Below are 24,580 nucleotides of genomic sequence, written 5' to 3' on the forward strand. Positions count from 1 at the left end.
TTCATTAGGCCAGGCCCAGACAAACAGCGACAGGTTTCCTCGAGACAAGGAGAGGGCCCGGCAGACCACCTCATGGTTCAATTCAAATTCATCCGTTTCCTACATTCCAGTGACAGTCCAGAATGCTAACCATGACAAACCAGCACAATCAAGCGGCATAATATACTGCTCGCTAGTTCATCCAAGGTCAGAGGGAGAAAACAAGCAGGGAGGGAAGTCCTCTGCCTCTAGGACCCGCTGAGCCGCCATGGCCCCCCGACATTCCATAAATAAACTGCACCCGCTCACTCTCCCTTTCTTTCTCCACCCTGCGATCCTACAAGCAATGGTCTCACTTAATCTGCAATTTCTTTCGTGTCACTGTACCTAATCTACTGGGACACTATTCTAAGTGTAATGCGGCTGCTGATGACAGGAGGGCGGCCACACGCACGGCCCTTCTTCATTCGCACCCAGGAAACTGCTCCCATACGATGAACTGAGAGCTGTAATTCCTGGGGCTTCCCTCAGGCCTTCATCTCCAGCCGAGGCCACACGACCTAAAGAGAGACTCAGCGTGCACAAACTCTTGTCTGCAAAACACACACCCAGACAGAGATAGAACAGTTAGCTTTTTGATGGGAGCTAGGTAATCACGGAAACTAGTAATCCAAGCTCTTAAGTGTCGGTCTGTGTGTGAATGAGGTGTGTGTGTGTTTGTGGGGAGTGACGAAGGTTAGTGAGGGGGAGAGGAGAGCCAGAGGGAGGAACTAGGAAAGAAACTGGATTATCCTGACTGGTTCCCTACACTGAACACACAGAATTAAAAGACTTCCAAAGTCCCCACTGAATCCTGAACGGCTGCCTTGACTGGCTACCACATTCATGAAAGCCTAGAATAAAATGTGTTCCTTTTATTGTGGTCTGTTCCATTTCTGCCGCTAACCCTGAGTAAACAAGGGAATACATGGGTTAAGTTTCAAAATTCCTAAACTAAAAAGAAAATAAACAAGATTGGAATGAAAGGTATGGAGAACTCATTCCTTGACACAGAATACGACCTTCCCACGTGTCCATCTTAGGAGCTTCGGGGAGGAAGCGGGGGAGGGGGGTCCCTTCACTGATTATTCCTTTGACTGCCAAAGAGGCCATTTTGTGTAGGGTACTAAACAGCCCTCAAAGTAAAGACTTTTGACTTTTCTCAAATTGGGACAGATATAAACTTAAGAGAACACAGAACTCCCAACTGTGCATGAAAGGTGGCGGAATTCTTGGAAACTCAAAGCTGACTCTGGCACTCACTCACTTTGGCCTCTCTGCCTCCCTTCTCTTCCAAAATGGAGACAGAAACATCTGTGAAGAATTTCTTTACAAAGTATTGTGAAATAACCGTTCCTCAAAAACGATGTACCTCATCGAAGAAAGCTGGTCTTGTGAGTTATTCTGTAATCTATAGAATGCAATCTATAACAGATCTCATTTTATAACAGATCACTCTAACTCAATAGAGCTGCTCTGGAAACTCCTGTGTCTCTATAAATCAAATCACTTTCTAAAAGCACTCAGAAAAGTTGCTACTTGAAGGCTACAGCAAATGACGAAATATACTCATCAATTTATTTACATACGTTTCAAAAGCATTTACAAAGCACTTAGAAACATCAATTTGCTCTTCACTATAACCAACTGAGATAGATGGTTTTATGAATTTCTATTTTTGTACGAGGAAAACAGCCTCAAGAGAGGTAATAAATTGATTTGCCAAAGTCACAGAACAAATAAGTAGATGAGTCACAACTTTAAATACTTTTTCTAAATCCCATGCTATTTCCATTGCACCTAGCTACCACCTCTGCATATAATTATTCACTGACATTCTTCGTAATTTTATTAAGTAAGTCCTCAGAATCTATCTGCAAGCTCAATGCATTGTGCTGCTCATTCAAGGGGCAGCGTTTAAGAGTATGGGCTCTGCTGTCAGATTCATGTTTAAGTTTTAGTGTCAACTTTTAGTAGTTTTGTAAATTAAGCAATTAATAGTATTTCCAGAAGCTCAATTTTCCCATCTGTAAAAGAGGAATAGTACCTTCTTTCATGAGCTTCCCTGGTGGCTCAGTGGTAAAGAACCTGCCTGCAAGGCACAAGACGTAAGAGATGCAGGTTTGATCCCTGGGTTGGGAAGATTCCGGGAGAAGGAAATGGCAACCCACTCCAGAATTCTTGCCTGGAGGATCCCATGGACAGGGAGCCTGGTGGGCTACAGTTCATAGAGTCACAAAGAGTTGGACGGGACTAAAGTGACTTAGCACACACGCATACACCTTCTTTCACAGGGTTTGCAAAGGATCAAACTGCCAGTAGGACATAAATTAAGCTATTTATTGACTAACCAATATTTTGAAATGTCTACTTTAAGAAGACCTTTCTATAGGTAAATAACCTATAGAAAGCACCTAGAGCAGTGTGAGCATGTAAGAAATGCTCAGTAATGGTAGCTGTTATCATTGATGCTGAAAATCAAACCAATATAAAACTTGTTAAAAGGGGAAAAAAATACTTACAATAAAAGACACAAAATTTAACTTTCAGCATCCAGATTACATGATTCCCTCCAGCACTAAAAATTTAGCCCTCAAGTCTATGTTTTTATGAGGCCAAGTAATTTTAAAACCAAGATCAAACTGTCATAAAAGATAAGCTCTGATTCAAAATAGATTAACTGAGTTGTCTTGAAAAAATAATAACTGAGACAAGTGCCTGGTTACTATAAAGCAACAATGTGGTTTTTCTGTAAAATTTTATAAAAAAATGCAAGTTTTACTTCTTGCCATTTAACCATTTTAAGTAGAAATGTACTGGTGATAGGCAGGAATTCAGACTATTGCCACACAAAGAGAAAAATACCTAACAGGAATACTTGCTTTATGTAGCTAGTGCTTTAGCTAGCTCACACTAATCATTAGGAGAAAATGGGTTGACTTCCAAGCATGGAAAAAGATTGCCAGAGGTAAACGGCAAATCTTACTTTTTCCTCTTTGTCTCATTTTTCGTAACCCTTAGTTGATAGATGGTGGTATGTGGATGCTACAGTGCAGAGTACACAAAATACTATGGGAAGACAGAGACAGGCCAGTAAGTCCTACAGAGCCAGAAGAGGCTTTGGAAAGAAGACAGATTTATCCAACTTTTACCAAGTATGTAAGCATGTCTAGAATATTCCTGATTGTCCTTGAGCTTCATGGGATTTTCTCTGAATTCTAAATATGTCATTTAGTGATTCAACTGTCCTTCACTGCTTTTGCTGATGTGCAAACTTAGATGGACCCCCCTCCTCAATTTTTTAAAATATTTATTTATTTGGCTGCCCAGAGTCTTAGCTGTGCCATGCAGTATCTTTTAGTTGAGGCATGCAAACTCTTAGTTGAGGCATGTGGGATCTAGTTCCCTGACCAGTGATCGAACCCAGGCTTCCTGCACTGGGAGTATGGAGTCTTAGCCACTGGACCACCAGGGAAGTCACTTTTTTGTTGTTGTCTTTTAATCCAAGGCTTTGATATTTTAAAAGGCAGGGAAATGAGGCTACTATTGTTTGACTAAACATCACTTAACGCTCCTTCTAATTCTAGAGTTCTGTGATTTTAAAAATTAGTGCTCATTGCATTACCTACTATATAACACATCAGTTTAAATCAGTTAATCTATAGCCTACTAACACTGAGAAATTTTTTTCCTTCATTATCATTTATCTCAAAAATTAATAGTTGGGAAGAACTCATAAGAATGTTTATGGAAGTATGTCTCACAAAGAAACTGAGTCCATAGCTGTGCAAGTTTGATAGCTATTTCTTTCCTATGATGGGCTAAATATTGCCTTTTTATAACCACCTTTAACTGTCTTTTCCAACCATATGAAACAAACATATTTTTAAACAAAAGACATTCAGATATTTGAAGACAATTTTAACAATCCTTTACCTTGAGTTGTTAATTTGATACTGTTCTTCTCTAGTATAAGTACCTAGTGCTATAAGTTTGCCTCTAAGCACTGCTATAGTTGCATCCTATTTGGAAACACATTTCATTTCTCTTTGGTTGAAAATACTTCCCAATTACTCTTTTCATTTTTGTCACATGGGTTATTTGGTAAAATTCACTAGTGTGCCCATCTGGGCTGGGTGTTTTCTTTTTGGAAAGTTTTTGTTGGTGGTGATGATATTGTTTGCTTTGAATGTATACTATTAATTTGATGTCTTTAATAGATATAGGGCTGTTCAGGTCATCTATTTCTCTCTGCATGAATTCTGGTAGTTAGTGTCTTCCTAGGAATTGGTCCATTTCATCTAAGTTCTGAAATTTATGGGCAGAAGCTGTTTGTAGTATTCTCTCATAAGCCCTGTAAAATCCATGAGGTCAGCAGTCATGGGCTCCTCCTTCCTTTTTGATACTGATAATTTATGTCTTTTTTCCTTGGTTAGCCTTGCTATAAGTTTATCATTTTATTAATCATGTTCAGAAACTTCATTTTGTTGATTTCTCTTTATCATTTTCCTAGTTTCATTTTTTTTTACCTCTCTAATTTTTATTATTTACTTTCTTCTGCATGCTTGAAGTTTAATTTGCTCTTCTCTAGTTTCACAAGGTAGAAACTTCAGTTATTGATTTTAGGTTTTTTCCCAACATAAACATTTAATGCTATACATTTCCTTCTAGGCATTATTTTAGCTGCATCCCACACATTCCTGGTGGCTCAGTCAAAAAAGAATCTACCTCCAATGCAGGTGACCCTGGTTCAATCCCTGGGTTAGGAAGATCCCCTGGAGAAGGGAAGAGCTACCCACTCCAGGATTCTTGCCTAGAGAATTCCAAGGACAGAGGAGCCTGGTGGGCTACAGTCCATGGGGTCACAAAGAGTCAGACATGACTGAGTGACTAACACTTTCACACATTTTTATAGACTATATTTTTACTTTTTGTTTAAAAAAGTATTTTTAAATTTTTTAAATTTTTTGTGAGACTTCTCTGATGCATGCATTATTTGAAGTGTGTTATTTTCCAAATATTTGAGAATTTTCACACTATCTTCTTGTTATAATTTCTATTTTAATTCTACTGTTGTCTGAGAATGTATTTTGTATGTCTGTCATTCTTTTAAATATAAGGTGTTCCATATGGCCTAGAATGTCCCCCGGGGTTATTCAGAAGTGTGTTATTCAGTTACAATATATTTTTCCAAATATATTTGTTGTAATTTAATTCCATTATGATCAAGAACATTCTTTGTATGATTTCAACCCTTTTAAATTAACTGACTTGTTTTCTTACCCAGAATATGGTCTATCTTAATAACTGATCCGGGTGTGCTTGAAAAGAACATCTATTCTGCTTTTGTTGGGTTCTATAGTGTTACATATACATACATATATATATATAGTGTTATGTGTGTGTGTGTGTTAGTCGCTCAGTCATGTCTGACTCTTGGCGAACCCACGGACCACAGCCCACCAGGCTTCTCCATGGAATTTTCCAGGCAAGAATACTGAAGTGGGTTGCCATTCCTTCTCCATATAGTATATATATATATAGTATTTATATATATAGTATTTATATAAGTATCAATTAGGTCAAGCTTGTTGATACTGCTATTTAAGCCTTACAGATCTTTATTGGTTTGTTTTCTACTTGGGATATATATCTTACAAACCCCAACTCCATTGTTATTATTTTTACTTAAATAATTATCTCTTTTAAAAGATTTAAATTAAAAAGAACTTATACCTTTTCACACGTGGTTACCATTTCTGGTGCTCTTTATTTCCACTTGGTATTATTTTCCTCTTCCTGAGGACTTTTAACATTTCTTGTAGTGTAGGTCTAATAGTTATTAATTCTTTAAGCTTTTGAATGTCTGAAAATGTTTATTTCAATATCTTTTTTGAAAAATATTTTCACTAATTAATAGATTTTTCTAAGTTAACAGTTTTTTCTTTCATTAAAGACACTGTTCCACTATCTTCTGGTTTGCATTGCTTTTGATGAAAAGTCTGCTGTAATTCTCTGTTTCTCTAAATTTATAGTTTCTTTGTTCTCATTTTAAAATCTTTCTCTTTATTACTGGTTTTAAATTATCTGATTATATTGTGCCTTGGTATAATTTTCTTCTTTGGATAACTGCTAGGTATTTATTGAACCACTGAGATTTATGGACTTATAGTTTTCATCAAATTTAGCAAACTTTCAGCCATTATTTTTAAAAAGATCTTTCTTCTGTTCCCTCTTTCCCTTGGATCCTCTAATTATACATATATCTGGCTGTGTAACGTTACCCTGCAGCCTACTGCTGGGCTTTTCCCCCCAGGCACTGCGTGTGTTTTATTTTATATAATTTTCTATTGCTGGGTCAAGTTCAGTGTCTAGTCTGCTGTTAATCCTGTCCATTATATTTTTCATTTCAGATGTTTGTTGTCTCTAGAAGATCAATTTGGGCAATTTTATAGCTTCTATGTCTCTCCTTAACAAATTAACGCTTCCTCTATTACCTTAAACATACAAAACTAGCTTTAATCATAGTTCTAATATCTTCATTTAGTGAATATGTTTATTAAAATCTTAATAAAATATGTTTATTAAATTTGTTTATTAATATGTTTATTAAATCTGTTTCATTTCTGAGTCCATTTTGTTGACTGAATTTTCTCCTAACCACTGAAATTTCCTGTTTTTTTGCATATCTGGTAAATTTTGATTGGGTGCTAGATACTGTGTACTTTATCTTGTTAGGTACTGGATTTATGTGTTTCTGGGTTGCCATTTCCTTCTCCAGGGGATCTTCCCACCCCAGGGATCAAACCCGGATCTCCTGCACTGCAGGCAGATTCTTTACCGACTGAGCTACAAGGGAAGACCCCTTAAATATTCTTGAGCTTTGTTCTGGGCTGCATTTGAGCAACTAGAAACAATTTGACCCTTCATTTATTTAATGTTTTGGCCATACCATGTAGTCTATGGGATCTAAACCTAACCAGGGATTAAACCCAACCAGGGATTAAACCCATGCCCTCTGCAATTGAAGCACCGAGTCTTAATCACTGGACCACCAGGGAAGTTCCATAATTTGACCCTTTAAACCAGGAGTCCGCAAATTATGGTCCATAAGTCAAATCTGGCTCACAGTCTATTTATGTAAATAAAGTTTTATTTTAGAATACAACCACCCCCATTCATTTACATATTGCCTATGGTTGCTTCATTATTACAATGGCAGAGCTAAGTAGTTGCAATAGAGGTCATATATGCCGGCAAATGGAGAAGGAAATGGCAACTCACTCCAATGTTCTTGCCTGGAGAATCCCAGGGACGGGGGAGCCTGGTGGGCTGCCGTCCATGGGGTCACACAGAGTCGGACACGACTGCAGTGACTTAGCATGCCTGCAAAACCCAAAGTATTTTCATTTGGCCCTTTACTAAAAAAGTTTTATGATTCCTCTTTAATGGCTTACTTTTAAGATTTTTCAGGTAGGATCAGAACAGCCTTTTGTCTAGGACTAGTTCCGCCTCACCATTGAGGCAGTACTTGGGAAGTCTTTTCCCAAGATGTGGGGAGTTCTCTCCTAAGCATGCACTAATCAGTACTTAGCTCAAAACTCCAGTGGAACCCGCTAGAGATCTCCACAAGTCTCTCTTTGTGCAACTCTCTTCTCTCTCATCCTCTGTCCTGCAAATTCTAGCTACCTCAATCCCCTGAATTCCCAGTTCTAGCCCAGCTCTATCATCTCAATTCAGGGTGACTACTGAGCTGTGCTTGGGTTCTCCTCTCACACTGTGTCCTTGGGTACATTTGTTTCCTTTATCTCATGGCTAGCTGTCTCATGCCATTTGTCATCCAAAGTCTGAAAATCTTTGTTTCACACATTTTATGGAGTTTTGTTTGCTTTGATAAGGCACGACAGTAAATTCAGTTCCTGTTACTACCTCATGGCTGGTGAAAAGTACCCTCAGTAAGAAGTGTCAACTCCTTACATTTGCATTAGTGCTTTATATTTACAAATAAGTACTAACAAATCTAAATTATCTCATTTCATCCTCTTTACACTGCTAAAATGTAGATATTACAAAAAATGCAAAAAATTGTCTGGGGTCATTTACAGAGCAGTCCATGTCTCCTAGTTATTTTCTCTTCCATATAATAATTTTTCAAAATTTACTATATGTAATGATGTAAATAATAAAAGACTGTCTTCTGTACAAAGTATACTATAAAATAATTTATTGTGAGCATCTCACACATATAATACCAAGCAAAATTGGATTAAAGAATTAAGTTACTGAATGCTGCTAATGGCTAGGTCTATCACCTCAATTAATCCTCATAAGCCTCATAGTTGTTATTACTGCAATTTTACAAAAGACAAACTGTGACTAAGAAAGCTTCATTAGGTTGCTTATAGCGTCCTTATTGGAATCACAGCCAGAATTCAAGCCAGGCTATGCCTGGTTGGAAAACTTGTGCTATCCACCATGCTGTCTGCTAATTTACAGCTCTTAAAAAGGGCACTTACAGAACTAAATTCTGATAGAACACTAAATCTTCAGCAACAACATGACATTAGGAATCACTTACTAAAATTATCAAGACCTATGCATTTTTACCAAAGAATTTCTAATCAAATAAGCACTGAAAAGTGAAGCATATTCTCAGAACAAATTTCATACCTAGTTTTTCTCCTAGTCATCCTTAGAAATATACAGATGATTGACATTTTCATTACCTTTTTTTTTTTTACTTACCTATCTTTGTGGTCAGGAGGCAACAAGAGAAGGTTGTATTGGGCAAAGTCAGTAACTACTACACAATCCCATCCCACTTTCCCATCTTTGTAAACAGAACACACAAAAACGCCCACCCTCATGGAATTCATCTTCAAGTGAAAGGGAGATCGACAAGTAAAATACATACAAGAAAGTGGTTAAGAAAAGTACTGTAGGGAGGGGAAGTACTAGGGGTATAAGGCAGGGAGAAACAGGGGTAATTTGAAATAAGCTAGTCAGAGAAGGCCTCGATGAGATGATGACAGTTTTGTGAAGATGTGAAGATAAGAAAGCAAGTCATGTGGCTATTTGTGGGGACAGTGCCTGCAAAACCCTAATGAAGGAACAAGAATATTGGTGTGGCTGAAGCAGTGAGTGAGGACAAGCAGTGATAGGCTGGGTTAGATCAGAGGTAATGGGGGCCCATATCATGTAAACGTTGATGAGCCTCTGTGAAGAGAGGCACTGGAGTCACTGGAGCAGAAAAGTAACATGATCAGACTTAGGAGTTTTAAATAATTTATCTGGCTGTCATCTGAAGAATGGATTATAGGGGGAAAGCATAAAAGCAGGGAAGCCAGTTAGGAGGCTATTTTAATAAAAACATGAAGGCTTGAACCAGTATGGTAGTGAAAGATGTGGCAAGAAGCAGTCATCTTCTGGATATATTTTAGGTAGAGTTGACAGTATTTCCTGATACAGGGGATGACCAAAAGATGTGATGTGGTGTCACAGAGACTATGTGAGCAACTGGAGAAATGTAGTTGCCATATACCAAGACAAGGAAAACTAATGAGGAAAGTGGCTGAAGTAGAGAGTACTGGCCATTTAATACTGTAAATGTTTTCAGTGATAGAAGGAATAATTCATTTCCCAGGTTAAAAATATTTATTAAAATCTATTTCAAATGTTTAGACTTCACTGAATTAAAAAAAAAAAAAAAACCTACCATGAAACAGGAGATCTTCCTGTTTTTCTTCCATATGCTACAAAGAAAAAGTTATCGAACAGAAATATAGCTACTCCAAATGATAAAATGAGAATAAAGCTAAATTCTCCCAATCTGCAATTCTCCATTCATTTCTTCTATTTGACAGATTTTCACAGATAAATGAAATAGAATTTGTTATACTTCATTAGTCAAACCATTCACATTAGTGGCTTTCTCCTGGGGTGCTGTGCCCCTCTTACCATCTGCCACAACAATGTGAAGACTGTGATGCCCAACAGGATGGATGGATGTACAACTTCAGATCCACGGATGGCACTTTGCTCCTGCTAATCATAACCCTGATAGGAAGTCACTCCAAAGAAACAGATGGCCTTAGCCCAAGATGTGTAATTCAAACTTTCTCAAAACAATTATCACCTAACAGTATCAGAAAAAGTGAAACCGTCCTTAAAATAAGAACCAATAAAAAAAAGTTTTGCTCTAAAAGTTCTCTATTAGAAAATATAAAAGATTGGAGGTGAAGGACAGAAAAAATTAAAATACCAACTTACAAAAGCCAATGATGACTATGTTCCCTCAAGTAGGCAGGGAAGAACCTAAAAACAAAAATAAAAATTATTAGTTCTATATAGTAGTTGTGTGCACATTTTAAATTGTACCTTTACTGAGATAACTGCAAATTCCACATGAAGTTTTAAGATAGATCTTAAGTGTCCTTTACTCAGTTTCTCCAGGGGTAACATTTCACAAAACTAAAGTACGATATCACAATCAATACACGTGTGTGTGTGTGTGTGTGTATGTATTATACAATATACTGGTCTCTTGAGATTTCCCCTGTTTCATTTCACCTATTGGTAGTGTATTTAGTTCTATAGAATTTTATCACCTGTGAACTCACTGATCCCCTCTACAGCCAAGACACTGAACAGTTCATCAACACAAGTTTCTCTCAGGTTATCCTTTCATAAGCACACCTATCTTTTTTCCTACAACCTCCCTCTGTCCCTAACACTAAAATAACATTCATTTCACAGTAACAATCATTTCACTTATTATGTGTTGTCTACTATGTAGTTATATGTCAAATCATAAAGAAAGAATTCTGTCCTTCTGCATTAAAGAATAAGTTTCAGTTTAAGAAAGAAATTCTCTGGAGAGATGTTTTTTCCTCGTTACCTTAACATACACTACTCATTTCAAAAATCAAAAGGTAAAAGGTCAGCTAAAGTAGGGTCTGCACTCAAAGATTCCACAATTTCAATATTTAAAGTTACCTTTTTTTAGAGCAGTTTTAGGTTCATGGTAAAAATGATGCAAAGGTGTTTTTAATTTCAAATTCTATTTGTCTATTTCTAGTATACAGAAAAGCAACTGGCTTTTGTATAATAAATTTGTATCCTACAACGTTACTGTAATTATTTATTGGTTTTGGTAGTAGGGTAATGCTAGCCTCACAAAATGAGTTTAAAAGTATGCCCTCTGCTTCTATCTTTTGAAAGTAATTATATAGAATTGGCATAATTTCTTCCTTAAATGTTTGGAAGAATTCACCAGTAAAACCACCTGAGCCTTGTGCTTTCTGTTTTAGAAGGTAATTATTTTAATTATTTAATTGAGAAATCATCTTCAATTATTTATTTCTTCTTCTGTGTTTTGGCAGATTGTTTTCTTTAAAGAGTTGGTCCATTGCATCTAGGCTATCAAATCTGTGGGCACTGAGTAGTTCATTGTATTCCTTTATTATCCTTTTAATGTCCAAGGGATCTGAAGTGATGTCCCTTCATTTCCGATATTAGTAATCTGTATCCTCCCTCTTCTTAGTCTCATTAGAGACATCAATTTTACTGATCTCTCAAACAAAACCTATTTTGATGTCATTGATTTTTTGCTATTGACATCCTATTCTCAATTTCATTGATTTTTCTGCTTTAATTCTTATTCTTTTCTTCTGCTTACTTTAGATTTAGTTTGCTCTTCTTTGTCTAGTTTTTTAAGGTGGGAACACAGATTAATGGTTCTTCTTTCCTAACATATCCATTTCCTTCTAAGCACTGCTTTCTCTGCCATCAACACATTTTGATAAGTTTTATTTTCATTTAGTTTAAAATATTTTAAAATGCCCCTTGAGATTTTTTCCTTTGACCTATGTGTTATTTATATGTATGTTATTTAATTTCCATGTATTTTGAGATTTTCCAGATGTCTATTATTTCTATTGTAATTTCATTATGGTCTGAGAGCAGACATCATATGATTTCTATTCTTTTAACTTTGTTAAGATGTGTTTTATGGCCCCAAATGTGGTCTATTTTGATAAATGTTCCATGTGAGTTTGAGAAGAATGCCAGTATCCTTTTCAGGTAAGAATCCTATTCAAGGTTGCAGACTGATGACTTCTTGTATTCTCACATGGCAGAAAAAAAAATAAAAAGCTGGCTAGTTCTCTGGCCTCTTCTCATAAGGGCACTAATCCCACTCACCAAGGCTCAACCCCTCGTGATCTAAATACCTCCCAGAGCCCCATCTTCAAATATCCCCACATTGGGTGTTAAGAAATTCAACATATAAATTTTGAGTGGATATAAACATTTGGTCCATTGTAATGACCTTTTATAGACATGAAGACAATTTAGTCATTTCTGAAAGACCTCACTCTCTACAAAATCTCACACCAAAACAACAAGAGCTAGGGGAGAAAGCTGGGTAGACTACTAGAACCCTATACAACTTGGTAATCAGAGAGCTAACCAAATAATTATGGATACCTTGACTTAACTTGGACAGCCACAGTAGGCAGTTCAGTGTAACTGGAGAGTGCTCAGGTAATATTAAAAATGCAGCAAAACAACACAGTGGAAAGGCTACTGCAGGAGAAGTGGGGTCTCACAGCTAGGGAGAGTGACATTACTCTAATTCTGTCAATTCAGACTCAGCTGAGTTCCATAGCCTCCACAACTCCAGAATGTTCCCACGTCTTATTATTTCCCACTTTTGCTACTACCTTCCAAATGAAATCTCATTTCCCACACTTGTAGATACAGCTGTCTCTGCTAACATCCCTATATCATGCTTCACGAGAGAGAAAAGGAAAAATTACTGGATAGGGCATCTTATCTTCCCAATGCTAAATCTACAAATTACCCTTCCTAGCACAAAGACCAATCCCAGCTCTCCATCCAAAGCTTTCTCTCCATGATTATCCTCTCCCTTTCTACTAGAGGTGCTTTTCCCCAACATACAATCATGCTCTGGTATTTAATAAACAAAATTTTCACTGACCTTGCATTGCCTTCTAGGTTCCACTGGGTTTCCAAACTAACTTTCTCAAATCAACTTAAAGGAAAAGAATTGAAAACCAGTAATCCCCATTTCCTCACCTCCCATTCACTTTCCAACCCATTCCCTTGGCTCTTATCTCCAACACTCTATCAAAGGATCCTTATCAAGGTCAACAAAGCCAATTCTTATTATCCTCATTTAAAAAATCAGGACACTGAAGCTCAAGAGAGATTATTAAGTTGAGATAGTAAAGATACTTACCTTCCCCTGGAGATAAGCAAGAGCCCAGGGCTACCCCAAAGCACCCTTTACAGGATATTAGACTGAGGTCTTTAATGGCCAGGGACTCCCACCTCTTTCCTTCCTCATGTCACCTTCCCTGTATTAAATCTCTGATTTATTCCTTGAAATACCCCATTGCATTTCATCATTTTAATTGAGAAAAAGTCTTGGCTTAACCTATGGATATGTTCTCTGTAGGCCACTTAGTGTATATTATACTGGTCACAACAACCTGAAAACAGGTGGTTTTATCCCTTTTATACAAGAGAATTTTGGCTCAGAAAGAATAAAAACTTTTCCAATATCAGACAGTTTATTAGGCAGCAGAGCTAACATTTGACCTCATCACCCAGATTCTGCACCCCAAGCTGACTGCCCTTCACGATGGTTAGATCTCAGAGTTTCTTAGTTGCTCCTATTACATGGTAACAAGAAGTCACTCACAAAGAAGTACATACTACTTGGTTACCCCTAAAGTTCAAAAACAGACAAAACTAATCTACAGTGATGGAAATCAAAAGAGAGTTACTTCTAGGGGAGGTACTGGCTAGGAAGTGAGAGAATTTTCTCTTTCTGGATGGATGCAATATTGTCTGTCTTCATGCAGTGATTATACAGGTGATATATATTTTAAAAAATCATCAAGCTGTATATTTAAGACTGACACACTTTATACGTTTCCCCTACCCATGTATTTCATACCTCAGCAGAAAAAGTAGCATACTGTTAATGTAAGTGAAGCAATTTCACCATTGTGTTTTATAAAAAAAAATACATCTGTTTAATAATTTTACTTAACTATTTATTTTTAGTACCAAGGTGGGATGACATAGAAGAAATAGCAATAATTTTTGAATCAGACAAACCAGTTTTGCCACTTACTAACTATACTGTTGTCAGGCAAGTTTCTTAATCTCTTTGATACTGAGTTTCTTCACAATTTAAAACTGAGACAATAATACTTACTTTGCAAAATTGTAGCACAATTATAGTAGGTATTTAACAGTGGTAGCTATTTAGCAATAGCTCTTTGTATGTAAGTATCACAGCAGGTACAAAAACCCTATCTCCAAGAACCTGACCAACTGGAAGTGACACTGAGATATAAAGATTAATGATGAAAGGGAAGAATTTAACAAGGGCTATGGATTACAAATTACAGGGTTCCTATCTAGCTAGTAGGATTGTGAAGTGAGTGTTCTCTGAAGAGACCCTGAAATTTTTTGGAAAATTCACTTAAGGCTGAGGAAATTGCAGAAAGATAAAGCATAGCCTCATATACAGTGCAGTGACTTCAGATTTTAATGAGCAGTTAATATCAGCTGTGTCACTGGTCTAATTCTGAGGAGCAAGACTATAAGGCTAGAAAAGCAACCTGGAACTAAATAAAGGACCACTGTCAGGTTAAGAAGTCAAGAACCTGTTTTTTTCCTGAAGTCCTGGGATGTACTGAAAGAAAATCCCAAGGGAATGACCCCAGTGGTTATTACACATGATACGGAAGGAGACTCTCAATATGGAGGGAGGGTAAGTAACTGTTCAATATTAAACTATACAGCAAAGGAAGGGAAGAACTAGGAACTGAACTCAGGCAGTCTGGCTCCTGAGTCAGAATTCCAATAAAAATAGAAAGAATAAAAGAAATGGAAAACCACCACTACAATACTACAATAATAACTGCTACAGGCAAGGTTAGTTAAATACTAAAACAGTGGACAACACTTTTAAAGAGAAACAGGGCATTTACACAATCTCAAAGTGAATCCCTCAATGTATTTATTAATTATTATGGTAGTTTTAATATATAATCACAAGTCATTTGATATTTTTTCCCTCTCCTTACCTTGAATGAATTGCTTGTAACAGAAAGAGTGTAAAAAGTGAAAAACAGAAATGTTACAAAGGAGAAGCCTGGGAGATGCTACTTAAACTATGTGATCAAGGTTAACGTGTTGACATGGATATTATGTGCTCTCAGATATGATGCAATAAGGATACAATATTTCTTTGGTGTGCTTCCTTTGAAGCCCATAACCTCAGTCTAATTGTGAGAAAACATCAGACAAACCCAAACTGATGAACCCTGTATAAAATACTTGACCAGTACTCTTCAAAAATGGCAAGGTGATGAAAAATAAGAAAAGACTCAAAACCTATCATGGGTTAGAGTAGATTAGGGAGACATGGCAACTAAATGTAATGTGGTATATGGATTATATCCTGGAACAGATTAATGGAAAAACTGGAGAAATATGAATAATGTCTATAGTTAATAGTATTGTGCCAACATTAATGCTTAATTTTGGTAAATGCATCATGGCTGTGTAATCTGTTAACATTAGAGGAAGCTAGGTGACGCATATACAGGAACACTCTATACTATTTTTGCAACTTTTCTGTAAATCTAAAATTATTTCATAACAAAAAAGGGGTTTTAAAATTTTGATACACCTTTGTGAAAACAAATTTCAGTAAACTAGAAATAAAAAATTTCTTACTTTGATAAAGAGTATCTACAAGACAATGTCCAGTAAACATCATCCTTAAAAGACAGATATTCTCCTCTAGGATTAGGAAAAAGCAAGGATGTCCATTTCTAAAATTTTGTTAAAGTCTGTTCCAAGCCAGTGCAATAAGGCAAGGAAAAAAAAAAAAAAAAGGAACAGAGATTAGAAAAATTTAAACTTTTTTAACAGATGACATGATGGTACATTTAGAAAATTTGCAACAATCTACAAACTAGGACTTCCCTCGAGGTCCAGTGTTAAGACTCTGAGCTTTTGCTGCAGGGGGCATGGAATCTATCTCTGGTCGGGGCATTAAGATTCTGCATGCTGTGTGGCAGAGCCAAGAAATAAGGGGGATAAAAAGGATCTACAAACTACCAGAACTGAAAAGTGAATTTAGCAAGACCCAAAAGTGAGGACTAGAAGTACAAAGCTTCTACAGGAAACAATAAGTAAATGTCTTCAGGATCTTGATGGAGGGCAACGATGAAGGTAGAAGAAAATTCCGTGAACGGGATACAAAAAAGCACCTTCAACCCTTTCTACCCTCCCACCCCCCCCCCAAAATTGATATATTGGACTTCAAAAAAACAGATCTGCTTGTCCAAAAGCTCTATTAAGGGAATAAGAGAGGTAGAAAACATATGCAAACATGTACCTGATTAAGGTTTCCTATTCAAAACACATAAGGAGTTAAAAAATCACTAACAAAAGATAACCTAATTAAAATAAATGGGCAAAAGACTTACATAGAGACTTCATAAAAGAAATTGGAATGGCCAAAAAAGAGATAAAAGGATGTTCAACATTATTATTATTCATGGAAATGCAACCAACTTACCCAAAGACCATCAATTCAGCTCCCTGGTACATATCCAAGGGATAAGAATATATATATTCACCAATGGCAGTTTCAAGAACATCTATGGCAATTTTATTTATAATGGTTGAAATCTGAAAACAACTCCTATGCTTATCAACAGGAAAAAAGGTAAATAAATTGTAGTATATGCAATATTATAGAAGAGGCATCACCAAACTTCCTTTGCAAAGGATCACATAAAACATAGTTTAGGCTTTGTGGGCCATACGGTCTCCGTTATAACTACCCAACTCTGCTCAATGGACATGGCTATGTTCAACAAAATCTTATATATGAAAATATATTATGGGTTGGAGCTAGCTCATAGTTTGTCACCACTTGCAACTTTTACATGCAAGCCATACACTTTATTCTTATGTCTTTATTGTTTGTAAATTACAGCTCAATTTGAAGAAGAAAAAAAATTTAGACAAAGTTCAGAATACAGGATCTGAAGAAATTACCTAGAATTCAATATGAACAAAAATGTATAATATATAAAAGCTATGTTAAAAGAGATGGACGACAGAATGACAAAGTCTAATAGAAGTCTAATCAGAGTTCTTAAAGGAAAGAATGGGAAAAAATGGAGGAAAAGCAATACTGAAAGACACAAAAGGTAAAACTTTGAAGAAGTGATGAAAAACAAACCTTAGAGACAGGAACACAATAAATCCAGGATCAGTGAAATGTCCACACGGAGACACGTTCTGTCACAAAGCTGTAGAGAACAAAAGAGATCTTAAAATCAGGCAAAACAAACAAATTACCAACAAATAACAGTTGTTTGAACTAACTGTAACAATGAAAGTAGAAGTCACTGGAATGTCACCTTCAAAGGGCTGAGAAAGATAATGCTGGCCGGGAAATATACATCTAACAAAACTACCATTCAAAAATGCATGCAAAATAAAGCCATTTTCAGATAAAGTTTGCCATCAACTGTCCCTTAATAAACAAGCTTCTAAAATATATGTTTTAAGAAGAAGAGAAAGATCTGAGGTGTAAGAAGGAATGACAAATCATAAAAAAAAAAAAACGAAACAGTGATGTCAAATTTATAGGAGAAAAAAAAATCAAGATGGAACTAAACTCTGGAAGACAACATTTAAGCTGGGAGATTAAACGGTTATCAAGGCAACGTATGCTTCTTGAATTATTTGTAAAAGGAAAAAAATTGATAAACTTCAGATTAAGTTGGTACACTAAAATTTTGAGTGACACCACTAAAATAAATAAAATACGTGATTTTCATACTAGTGGAGAGGGAAGAAAATGGAGTAAGAAAAAATCCAAAAGGTAGCAGAGAAGAGGGAAAAAAAAAAGGACAAAAACAACCAAAGATAATGCTAACTTTCTTCTTAAGTGCAGCAGTTACTATATTAAATTCAATTGGACTGAAGATCCAGTTAAAGGACAGACTGTCAGAGTGGATTAGAGAAAACTATCTGGTTTTACCTGTGAAAGAGATATTCTAAGCAAACGCTAACTAAGAGAGAGGTGTGACTAGGATATTATAAGACAAAATGGATCTTAAGGTAACAGGCATGTGGGTGAGGAGGCATTGAACACGACTACAGCATGACAAAAGACCTAATACGCAGAGAAGAAAAAGCAGTACGTACTCTTCTTGTGGGCATGTAACTTGTATGTACCTTCAACTTTTATAAAGCAAAGTTGACAGAATTGCAAGAAGAAACTGAGAAAATTCATTATTTTATTGTGACATTTTTATTATACCAATCTCAGTAATTAAACAAACCAAAAATTAGCAAGGTTAAAAAAGATTTGAACATTACAATTTTTTATGCCTGATCTAAGACATATATGTGTGTGTGTTCATTTACTTATATACCTACCTTGTCCCAAAAGTCTGTGAATATATATTCTTCACAATCATTCAAGGAGCAGTTGAAAAACTAACCGTGAGGCCACAAAGCAATTCTTAAATTTCAAAGAACTGGTAGCACAGAACCCTAATTTGCTGACTACGCTGTAAGCTTTAAAAAAATCAGTAACAAAAGGATAACTCATAAAACTTTCCACATTTGAAAACTGAAAATACTTCTAAAAATCTCATAGGAAAAAGAAAAAAAATCATAATGAAAAACATTTTTAATTCTTAGAACTGAAAAATATACTATACATAAGACAAAAGTAAGGAAAAAATCTGTAGTCTTTGCAGGAAGAGACAAATAAATGACCAGAGAATCCAGAAATGAGCCCAAGTATTTCTGGAAATATGTATATAAGAGAGGTAGCACCGCAAACCATTGGTACTGTGCGTGGGAAAAAGCAAACAAATAAATATGTTCATTTATGTGTACCTATATTTATCAGATAAATTAAAGAAATGTGAAAATGCAAACTTTAAAACTTTTAGAAAAAATTTTCAACATATATTTCCTTAATAATAAAGAATATCTTAAGACACAAAAGCACAAAGAAGAAATTGCCGGCAGTTTATGCAACCAAAGGGCCTGTAGCTTGAACTGTTTTCCAACAGAAATTTCTGCAGTGATGGAAATGTTCTGTTATATAATACAGCATAATATAAAGTAATACAACATAAAAAAATATAAGAGCCACTAGTCACATGTAGTTAATGAGCACTTGAAATGTGGCCTAGAGTGACTGAGGAACTGAAATTGTTGAAGTAAATATAACAAACAGCATGTTAGCATTTTAAACTCCTTGTAGAAGATGTTACATTTTCATATACTTTTTAGTATTCAATTTTTTTGTATAAAGAATTTGATTTTAGCTTACATTACTATATGAATTATAACTTCAATTTTGTAAAAATACATAAAAGTTGCTTTCTAGAAAGCAAGCACACTAAAATGTTCACAGTACTATCTGTGAATGACTTTTATTTTCTTCTAAATATTAACAAATTATTAAAGATATAAAACATATAAAGAATTTAATGAACACTGATGTATCCCCAGGTTTATGAAATAAAATATCATTAATATTCTTTAAATTCCCTAAGTACCTCTCTCTGGTCAGGACTTCTTTAAAGGAAAGCCGGGAAGCTTCAGGTTTCTTCATTTTGTGAAGCCCATGTTTTAATATACTTTCAGAAAAATTTAACATACAGACATTATATGTAGCATTTAACAAAGAGTTATAAAGTAAACACCCATGTAACTACTGCCGAGGTCAGGAGATACAGCATTTTCCACGTCTCAAAACCTGCCCCCGGCCAAAACCTCATAGTGTGTTCCTTCATATCCACCCCTAAGAGATGACCACTAACTTGATTTTTATGGTGTTAATTGCTTTACAATTTTTCTATACAGTTTTAAATGTCTACATATGCACCCCTAAACCACACCTTTATTTCATCAGGTTCTGAATTTCATATAGATGATATCATACAGTCTTCTTCAGCAACGTTTTTTTTCCCCCCTCAATGTTATTAAGACGCATTTGTGTTAAGACACAAAACTACTTTATTCACCACTGTACTGGGTGGGCTCCATTTTATGACTGGAGTATAATTTATAGTCCTCCTTCAGATGGACACAGAGGTTGCTTCTAGCTTCTGAGTTTTACAAACAACACCATAGCCAAACTTCTTGTACACGTCTGCTTGTGTATATGTATGAAAATTTATCTAGGGCAGTGGCTTTCAAACTTTTTCGACCATGACTCATTCTAAAGAATGACGTTTTACATCATGACACACATCTGTGTGTGTATAAAACTGAGAGAAGGAAAAAAAAAAGTTTCATGAAGCAAATACCCTATGACCTGAGACACATTCTGATGATTTTCTATTCTCTGTTAGTTCACGTTTTACAAATTCTGATCACTCGCCACTTAATTGTTTTCATGACCCACTAAATGGGTTTCAATCCTGTAAAAACATCACGGCTACAGGATAAATACCTAGGAGTGGATCTGCTGGGACGTGTAGCCCGGACATCGGATGTTGTCAACTTTCTAGATCCTTAACTTTAAGTAAACGTTCTTATCTAATTTATCACTCTATAATTTCAGGGCTAAAACTGTGAAACATCAGCTCGTTTTATCTTTTCCTTTGGTCGTTAAACAGTATTAATCACTTACCATGTGCTAAGTAGCCACTGGACTCCGAGCGAGATTGATGGGTTAATACACGCGAGGAGGGTAGGGGGAGGACATAGGGACCAGGACCTCAGTGAGGCCCCAGAAAGCTCACAGGAGGGGCCTCCGATCCTGCCTGGGGAGGGAGGGGTTAGAGAAGGATTCCTGGAAGAAGGAGGACCTAAGCTGAGTGTTTCTATTTTTAATTTTTATTGGTTTCCTAAAACATAAAAGTAATACATTTGTTGAAGAAGAAGAAAAAAAAAAGGAATCAAAATTACAGGAGTATATTTATTAAGAAGTAAAAATCCCCGGCACTACCCTGAAAGTTTGATGCTGAGTGTAAATAACCAAAGTTGCATTATCAGTTATCCTAATCTAGGAAATTTTCAAGAGCCCGCATTTTAGAATCGTCTTCGGTGCCTACCTGATAGGGTCCCTAGGTCTAAATTTTGCATGAATCGAATCACATTTTCCATCATGGATGTAAACGCAAACATTTCATGTTTAGTCACATTATTACTTTGAACAGACTTTCTCCCCCTGCCCCCCCACCAACCCCACCCCACCCCGGCCTTTTAGCAAGGTTAGAGTGCCAGGTTTCAAAAACCGAGTCTATTTACCGCAAATCAACTACACGCGAGCGTTTCAAAAAGTGGCATGAAGAACAGCCGAGGGGGGAAAGAATTCGTTCTCGGAGCCGAGCTGGCTCGCCCAGAGACAATTTGTCAGAGTTTCACGCCGGGTCCCGAGGAGCCCGGACCCCCTCACGTACGCGGCGCGGTGGCACCGGCACACCCTCTGGAGCGCGGCACGGAGCCCGGCGCGGTGCCCGTTCCGCGGCAATGTTGCCGCCCCACAGCCCCAGGCCGGCCGTGGCCCCTCGGTTCCCCCTCTCAACTCGCCCTGATCGCGGCTGCAAGCCTCCCTACCACCTACCCTGCGGGGTCCGGACCCCCGGAACTCAAGCGCGGCAGCTCGGGCGTGCCGCCTCCGCGGCCATGACGGCGACCTGGGGAAGCGCCCCGTGAGTCAAGGCCCCGCGGTCCGAGCGGCTGCAAGGAGAGCCGCCCAGTCCGCCCGTCCGTCTGTCCGCTCTCCAGGAGAGTGAGGCTAGAATCCGCCCCACACGGGCTTAAATCAAGGCTTGGGGCGGTACCCACAGGCTGAATGACAAATGGCAGATGCCGTGGGCTTTTGCCGCCCTCAGCGGCCGCGAGGATGGCTGCGCCGAGGAGGCCGCGCACAGGCGGAGCCCGGGAGCCGGAACGGGGCGGCCGCGGGGAGGGCGCTGGGGCCCCTGGCGGGGGCGTCACGTGGCAGGAGGAGGCCCCGCTGGGGAGCCAGGGGGTCGGCGGCCTGGGCGGAGGAAGAGGACCGGCGCCCAGACGCCTGGCCGATGGAGTCATCTGTATGGGGCTAAGCCAAGGTCGCCCAGGTGCAGAGCTGGCGCAGGTAGACCCGAACCAGCCTGGAGCCCCATACCGTAGCGGGGATGGTTCACTCAAGTTACCACTAGGATGAACCGCCCGGAGCCAAATCAGAAATGAGAAACACGACAGATGCTAGGAGAATACTGCCATAGGCCAAACTTACCTCCTCTCTCCGTGCCGCGTGGAAATCATGGCAGCCTAACTGTGCCCACTCGTCCTGAGTCAGGCAGTGTGCTAAGCACTTCACAGGTAAACACACGGAGTCCTCACGACCCCCTCCCGGCAGAGAAATACTCCTCCTCCCGGTCTCACAGCTGGAGACACTAAGGCACAGAAAAGATTAGAAGGAAGTTATTTTACAGTTATGGAATCATACTGGGTGTGCTTGAAGTCATTTTAAAATGGTCTTTGGATTGGAGAAACAAGCAAACCTCCAGCGGTTGCTTTCTTCCCTGCAAGATACACATTGCTAAAAGAGGCCTATAAGCATTAAGTAAAACGACTTAGAGAGGCAGTTCACTACGTATTTCAGACTCTCTCGTAGCTCTGAAATATGTTAACAACATCGTCCACGTCTATCCATCTTCTCCGCAGTCTCCGGATTTCCATCGCTTGTATTACTTTCAGCTTTGAGCACTCAGCACATTTACAAGTGCTCGACCACCTTCTTCTCCCAGATGTTCACTCTTAATTCTATATTTAAATGAATTCAGTGTTCATCCTAACATATCCGTTCCTGAATTATTTTATTTCTTGAGGGACTCTCTTTTTTCAAGCTGTTTTCTTAAGGAGCCCTTATAGAGTAATGTTTTATCTGTTTATCTCTACACATTAAACAAACAAACAAACCAAAAACTCCGAGTGAGTAAATATTTTGGATTCACACCTCCTCTTCAAAACCTAACAGAAAAAGAAGGCAATTGCTTCACTGATTTTTTTAATTAGGAAAGTATGATAACACATTCATAGGAGACTTGGAAAATACAGGAACAAAGTTACATATAGTTCCACAATATATTATAATCATTTTTAAGTAGATAAATTAAGATTTTTAGTTGGAGTTTTAATATCAAACTCTCAAAAACTAATAGAATGGATAGAAAAGTAGGAGGATATAGTAGACCTGAAAAGCACGATGAACCAATTCAACATAATTAAGATTTATATAATTTTCACACAGCAGCAAGATATAAATTCTATTCCCATAGACTATAAACCAGAAGACACGAACATATCCAGGAACAGAAAACAAGGTACAAAAACCTCACAGTTTAAAGATATTGAAATCATACAGAGTCTGTTCTCTTATCACTGTGGAATCATGTTAGAAATCAGTATCAAAAGATATTTGAAAATAATTCACATATTCTCAAGTGCAATGTGACATTTACCAATAGACTTAACCATTGAAAGCCTCAATCAAGTTAAAAGATGGTAAAAAACAGAGGGTGGTTGAAGAGAAGATACTTCACTGATTTTTTGACATTCTAGATTTCTGTGGAGAGAGCTGAATCCTGTGTGATTTTCCCTGGGAAGTGATTTGATTTTTCTGCTTGGATAAAGAAAAGAATTCATTATCATTAAAGCAGCTGTATATCCTTAATTGGACTATATCTTAGTGTCAATTTTTCTGTATCAATTTTCCCCCAGTAGATAGTATGATCTTTCAACTTATGGATTTCATTCTTCTTAGTGTAGTATCCCATTCATATTATATATCTGAATAAATTTATCTTTCATTCATTGGCTTTTCTACTTCAGAGTCACCCGTTAGTCTTATATTTGATTTTTATTTTCTATATCCATCTTTTGATTTGCATTCATTCTGATTCTTTAAACAATTCTGGTCTTTGGTTTTTCTAGCTTATTGGATTTTAAAATCATGTTCTTTTGAAAAATTGATTTTCTTAGCTATGCAATTTCCTTTTTCATCACATTCTTATCTTATCCTTGAGCTACTTCGTGGAATCATACTCTTTTCCTCTGGTGAGTCAAACATATATAAGGAATATAAATGTCTGTTCCTTGGCTGTGTTTTCTTCCAGTTTTGCTTCTTCATCTCCTTCACACTGTTTTCCTTGCTTCCCATTTATAACATGTTTACATAACAGCTATGTCATATCTTTTATCTTGCTTATCCTTAAAAGTTAACAACAGACCTTGTGTTTGCACTAACAAACAGAATGAATTCCCGGTGCACTTTCCTCTTCACCTAAGATGTGTTTGTCTTCCCTATCCAGAGCTTCAGTTTCAGGGCTGAATGTTATTTCTATCCATCCTTTCTGGGACTTGAGGGTTTCAGGAAGATAGGGGACTGTGAAACTCAGACTGAAGGTGAATACAGAGCCTTCTGTGGGAAAGTCAGCCATCACTTCTGAGGCTCCTGTAAGTCCTCACCAGACCA

General features: G+C 37.4%; 1 protein-coding gene across 10 annotated transcripts in view; it reads right to left on the reverse strand.

The window, feature by feature from the left end:
- The window catches only part of PLAGL1 (PLAG1 like zinc finger 1), a 56,288-nt gene extending 33,857 nt beyond the window's left edge, over nt 1-22,431 (reverse strand). For 4 of the 10 annotated variants that reach the window (XM_027551762.1, XM_027551761.1, XM_027551759.1 and 1 more), the window contains exons 1-3: nt 21,683-21,988; nt 17,321-17,390; nt 10,288-10,332 (exon numbers count right to left, since the gene is read on the reverse strand). The gene's annotated coding sequence lies outside the window, so the exon portion shown is untranslated. Of the gene's footprint in view, nt 1-10,287; nt 10,333-17,320; nt 17,391-21,682; nt 22,006-22,339 lie in introns of those variants that run through there. The other 6 variants (XM_027551757.1, XM_027551754.1, XM_027551756.1 and 3 more) reach the window with 4 other exon arrangements.
- Nucleotides 22,432-24,580: the final 2,149 nt, after the last annotated feature.

This window comes from Bos indicus x Bos taurus, chromosome 9 (assembly GCF_003369695.1).
Source record: "Bos indicus x Bos taurus breed Angus x Brahman F1 hybrid chromosome 9, Bos_hybrid_MaternalHap_v2.0, whole genome shotgun sequence".
Classification (NCBI taxonomy): Eukaryota; Metazoa; Chordata; class Mammalia; order Artiodactyla; family Bovidae; genus Bos; species Bos indicus x Bos taurus.